Source organism: Dendroctonus ponderosae, unplaced genomic scaffold (genome assembly GCF_020466585.1).
Source record: "Dendroctonus ponderosae isolate FM_Combo_2020 unplaced genomic scaffold, Dpon_F_20191213v2 Dpon_F_20191213_1, whole genome shotgun sequence".
NCBI classification, from domain to species: Eukaryota; Metazoa; Arthropoda; class Insecta; order Coleoptera; family Curculionidae; genus Dendroctonus; species Dendroctonus ponderosae.
In genome coordinates, this window is record NW_026017110.1 from 19,268,015 (window position 1) to 19,274,529 (window position 6,515).

The 6,515-nt window shown below is 29.9% G+C and overlaps 1 non-coding gene across 1 annotated transcript; it reads left to right on the forward strand.

Moving 5' to 3' along the window:
• Positions 1–5,603, forward strand: LOC109533009. Its single transcript, XR_007282466.1, has 2 exons — positions 1–548; positions 5,431–5,603. It is a non-coding gene; the product is annotated as an uncharacterized LOC109533009 (transcript).
• Positions 5,604–6,515: the final 912 nt, after the last annotated feature.

Below are 6,515 nucleotides of genomic sequence, written 5' to 3' on the forward strand. Positions count from 1 at the left end.
CAATAAAATAAAGCTGGTCGCTTTTAAACAATTTGTAGTACCGTCCGAAATGTTACTTAAATTTCGTCAAGTAGTTTATAAAGAGTTTCAGCTATCGGCTTTCTGTGCGCCTATTTTAGTACGAAGCGTCCGGCAACGTCGTTGAACACTTTAAACAATTGCATGGGAAGAGGGGACAAGTGCACGACACGCTACTTTATTTATGTTTATATTCAATGGATTAGTTCGAATTCGGGATAGAAGCATTATATTTGCGAAAAGTCGGTCCATCAGAACTCATCCGAAATTCTGCGAGTTTCAGAAATTTTGACGACAATTTGGCTTTTTTAAATCGTTTAAATGTATAAGTTCAGCATCGTGTTTCAAATGTTTGCAAAGTAAAATTTCGCCCTGTAAGAAATTCGAATTTTACCAAAACTGCGATATTTGATTGAATTTAATTTTCAACATGAATGTGACATGTTCGACAAAGTACGAGCTACCTAAAAGTTCTTGGGTCGACATAGAATTTCACGATTTGACTTATACAGTGCCTCAAGGAAAAAATAGTAAGTATTTGGAACTCAAAACACCGCTGATTATTTAAGTTTGTGTGAAAATTGCAATGCTTGAAACACCGAATATTTACTTATTAATATAAATTTGTCAGAAAGTTTTTGGTATTTTTCACGTGGGAATTTTTGGCAAAGAGCTACTTTTTATTCGAATGCATTCCATATTTTGCTGTTTGGAACACTTTTAAACAGTGTAGCTACGTATTGAAATTTTCGAAATACAATCCTTTTATATAAAAATAAATAAAAAACATCAGGTTCATTTGCACCCTTTTCTTGTAAAAATACAGAATGTTTCTTTGAAGAACTGCAACATTTCATTCAAAACATCATTTTGACCATTCAAAGAACTCGTCGATAGCAAAAATTACCCTAAAACACATTTTATAGGAATTAGAAATCGCTGTTTTTTGGAAAGGCGTACAAATCACAAACAACACCGAAATTTACTTAATTCAAATTTAAATTTAATATTTTAGCCTACTATACTTATTTGAAAACATAAATTCAAGAGCTTATTGCTTAATAATATGTTGCCTCCAAACAATTGAAAAATATTTGAGGATAAAACTGAAAATTTACATTTATTTTCATACAAATCTAAAAACATACAAAGTGCTCAGCAGAAATAAATTTTTGAAAACCAAGAAAAAAATTCATAGATCGCCAGTTTTACTAAAACATACATAATTTTTTGGAAACTAATCTGGAATATTTGCTTAAATCAAAGTAAAAAGTCGTCGTCATAAATATGGTGATCAAGCCAAGTTTTATTAGTAATAATTAAATCATTTAAATTTAGGCTCTAAAATATTTGTGATTAAAAAAAATCAATTGGATTATTATCTTGAAACTTTACAGAGTTTAGAAGTTCAAAAAGTTTACAAAATGGTAAATGTTATTTTCGAAGCAAAGGAAACATTATATTTTATGTTTTAATATTGAACTGACTTTTGCTTTAATTAAGTAAAAATTAATTTAATGAATTAAATTAAAGAAGACGTTTTTGCCTATCCTGAGGAAATTTGAAGAAAACATATTCTTTACTTTCACGGAAAAACTGAGTAATTTTTGAAAACAAAGGAGCATTTGTTAATATAAATACTGTTTATTTTAATGTTTTATAAATATTATTTACCTTTGTTTGTACCATTAACATAAAATTCGTAATTTCACCAGGAAGAATTTGGTTTTTTCAATAAAAGTTTACGCGTAATTAGTAATTAGCATAAGATATAAATAAATTATTTGCTTTCAAATGTAATTGAATAATTTAACGAAAAAAAGAGGAATGTTTGTTAAAATAAATCACCCTTCTTTGTAAGATTAATTTAATATTTTTATATTAATATTTTCTAATACAGTGTCTGACATTTCCCAAGAAAACGAGAATTTTTTGGCGGCAGAATAGACATGGTGGTGCTGGGGACTTCATAAAGATGAAATTTTCAGTCATCCGGTTAAATAACAAGAACATAGAAACAGTCGAAGTAACACTAATAATTTGCTTAATACAAAAACAGCAGATTTTTATTATCCTGTTCGTCTGCATAAGAATATTTAATTATACTAAATAATTGAAAATTACGCAGTGTTTAAAAGACAAACCAAGACATTGTTAAAGAACTTAACTATAACCGGACTATTTAAATAATTATTTTCTACAATAAGTCGGTATATTAATCTTTGAATCTGTATTATTGACAATATATCATTTCATGTTGCTCTGATACTTATCTACTTATGTGTAATTGTATTGTAATTGCAACGTTTGAAATTAAGCTCTATTCCATTCTAATATTATATGGTGTTCGTGTTTGTATTGAATAGTTCGTCAACAACATTGAAATGAGCAATTGAATGTCTATAAAGTTGAATTGATTCTAATTGACTTGAAAAATAATTCAAATTTTACATACTTATCATATTCGCAAGCAAAATCTTCAATATCCCATCCAATTCTCGAAAATCGTTGAAAATTTGCTTGATATAATTACAAGCTTTTATTGTAAAATTTTCTTTCCATATCTTTTATATGTGGAAACAATTTTCAAGCCGGTTATAAACTTCGAAAGGTTAATGTTTTCGTCTTAGATCCTAAGACATTGACAAAGTTTGCAATGGTAATTAAGATTCTAACTACTAAATAAAACAAATCTATTGATTTTATCATACACAAAATTGACATCTGGTTGCTCAGTCCATGGAAAATTTTGCAAAACCACATTTACCTGGTTGTTTTACATGAATGACGGAATGTTTCAGAAATTGTAAGCCATGAGCTAAACTTGTGCTTGCAAAGCATACTCAACCGTATAATGGGTACCTATACCTACTTGATTTTCTAATTCATGAATATATGTATTTTAATAATTCCATAGCCTATGTTCACTTGAGCTTAGTTCGTAATTACAGTGGATGTATGATTGCTCTAGTGCTACGGAGGTACATTTTTTAATATATCAATCGCAAAAATCGCAAACTAGTGATGTATTATTTATGTTTTGAAATATTAAGTGAATTCAAGGCATCCAAAGTATGCAAATGCTCTTAAACGTCTCAAATCGTGCAAATATGAACCTTTAGAAGCTGCAAAATCACCTAGCGATGTTTTTAAGTCAGAACACACATATGTACTTATATTCGTTTCGTGAATAATTCTATTGAAAACAAGTGTTTTCTAATGTGTTGTTCAAGTGTTAATAAATCACTTTGCTCAAAACTAGCTCAAACTCGGGAACTCATTCACGGATTTCATTTTTTTAGTTTGTCCACCCTGCAATTGACCGTCAACAATTTTCTATTCTATAAAATCAGTAGGTACCTACTATAATATGACCATTTATGTGTTTCCTGTATTCAAAATGTGTGAAAATTGCAATTCTCACGAAAGTTAATTAGAAAATGGTATTTTTATTCTTCAAAACGAGATATCAAAAATAACAAAGCAGAAAATCAGGGGGCTGATTAGTAGAAACTGAAGTAGCCCTTATTATGCGAGTAGAATAAAAAATTGGAAATATGACCAATTATTTTTTAGCTACTCCATATTATTATCTCGTTCATATTACTAAAAACATTCCACTATCACAACGCAGCATTAAAAGCATCAATTAAACATTTGCTAGCAGAGGAGAGCGTGTTGAATTGCAGTCATTGGTAATGGCCTACAACCAATGGCTGCAATTAGAACAACTTCAAATTCCACGACCTTTCTCAACAGCTATTGAATGCCAGACCAGAAAATTGTGGTAATTAATATTAATACAATTGGTTGACGGTCATTAAAAAATATATTGAGCGAAAAAACTAATTAAACCTGCATGTTTTGCCGCAGAATATCTCACTAGACAATTTATTGAAATTATATTTTCCGCTGCTAATAACAGTTTAGTTTGTTCATTTATGTGGTTATTTAGAACGTTTATGGGCATTAAATTGATGAATCACTTCAAGTTTTGTATATATATGGTGTTCTACTTTCATCTAGCTTTAACTGAATAAATCTAAGACTGTTGCTACAGGTATATTGTATGGAAAGTGTTTAAGTAAATTTGAAAACACCAGTTTGAAATGCTCGGGATACTCACAATTTCATCCAGAAGAATACAGTTTTTCGCAATCAAAGTTTACGTGTAATGATTCCAAATTCAAAATTAGCATATGACATAAGAACTTGTTCTTCTGTAGGGTTTTCGCGATATCCTTTAAATACGAGAAATTCTATGGTTTACTTTTTATTCACTTTTGCTTAAACCCCCATAGTATCGCTACAAATACAAAAGAACAATAGAAACTATACAGAACCGACATCTGTTCCAAGGATGAATCATTCCAGATCAATATATCGAGGACAAATGGAGAAAAATTGAAAGAGAAGACGAAATTATATTCAAAAGCTAAGCGTTAGATAATTAGCTACACTTAAACAATCAACAAATACATAAAGATAAACTGGAATTTTATACTTATTTTGATCCAAAGCTAAAAATCTTATACAAAGTGATTGTTGAAATAGTGATGAAGTAACCTAAATAACAATTTTTAGTTTATCTTTTATTTACTGTTAGTAATGTGTTGTAATGACCTATGCACAACCTACATATATTTTCAGGACAAATTATTAGAAAAAAACTAACAATAGATAAAATAAAAAGTAAATACGTTAATAAAGCAATATAGGGAGGATATGCCCAAAAATTGGAAACGAAGATGAAAAATCATACGTGAGAAAAACTTAACAACATTTACGTTATAGAAAATCCTGTTTATTTCAAACAATCGATCAAGACGGAACGGAACTAAAGGAATTAAAACACATCTTGAAGCTTATTTCACATCTTCTGAAAAACCTACAAAAATTAACCACCGAATAAAATCCAAAACTCCAGAAAAATGATCGAAAGTCCGTGAAAAACTGTTCACCTGAGATTATTGTTAAAGGTTGCCAGGTTTTGGTTAAACTTCAACTTGAAAACTTGAAATCCCTTGCAGTCCATTTAACATCCTCTGGAAATGCCCTTAATAATCACGATCATTTCTCACTGCTTCCCTCGTGTTAAAGAGAGTCCAGTTGACTCGTTTGTACCTGACAAATCCACACTCTCTCAAAAATCTGCGCTCTCTGAACCTCAGAACTTTTTAAATGCTACAATTTTAATATCACTTTAACATCTTCCGGGAAATCATTAAAAATCAATCGAATTTTGAACTGAAACTTTCATAGTAAAGGCTGTGAAGTAGTAAAGGGTAGAAAGTGTGTAGAAGGGAGACAAATTAACTCATTTACCATCAAAATGGTGCTTACAACATCTAGAAAATTAAATACAAGATGTGCTACCAAGTGTGTCTAAAGGTGCCCTAACGTTTGTTTTAGAACACGTTCAGAAGATGATAAACCAGAACAGATTACAAACAACGCAAACTAAGGAATCTCAATTCCAAGGACTACTAACTTTAAGGAATAAAAAAATGAATTAGAAAGTTAATTTTGGGATGAAAGATAAATAGAATTATATGCTGATATTAAAAGTCAATCAGAAAACCAAAGGTGGTTTTTATTTGAAAATGTTTAAAAAATATAATTAAACTTAAAAAAAATCCTTGATATCACGATAATAATTATATAGAAAGTAAGTACGATGATTTTCATTCCACTAAATTCCTTGATTAAAGTGCAGGCAATAAATTGCTTCTGATTTTTCTGCTCTTCATCTTTCTCGTTTCCGAAATTTTTAATACTATTAATAGTTAATTCAGCAAATTCGTTCTATRTTCGTCGGTTTAATTGCAAAAAACAACTTTGTTGATATGTGGAATAACACTCTTACACTAATAAATACGTGATTGTGAGTGTTTATGATTTTTTTAATGGAACGTTAAATGATCAAACTTAATTGAATTAGACGTAATTAGTATTAATTAGAGCAGATCTGGGAAATRTTTGCTAAACATTATAATCGGCAACATGCATCACCTGATGCAGGAACAACACATTTTATGGAAATTTTCTTACAAACTCTTTCACGTAAATCGGTCACATATCCATACAAAAATAAGTGATGTGCAGATGAAAACGTATCGACTATCAGTCATATTTTTATTACGGCAAGACCACTGTGATAAGCATTTTCGGTATTTTATTACTTGCGAAACTCAATGGTTAACAGTGATGCAGTTATTATATTTATTGAGTGGTGGAAACGTTAGCTTTATTACTTTCCATCACTTTTTCCATTTGGTAATTTTTTGCTGATTTTTATTAACTGAAAAACTTTTCGCTTTATATCAAAAGATCGCTTCATATCAAAATCGGCAAACAAAGTAAGTACAAACGATAGAAGCATTTTGAAAACTGAACTATCTCGGTTATATAACATACATATTTTTTTTGCTACCGGTATTTTAACATTTTAATCTGCTGCTCTCTATCGTTTGTGTTGGCAAAGTTGAAAGGAACTT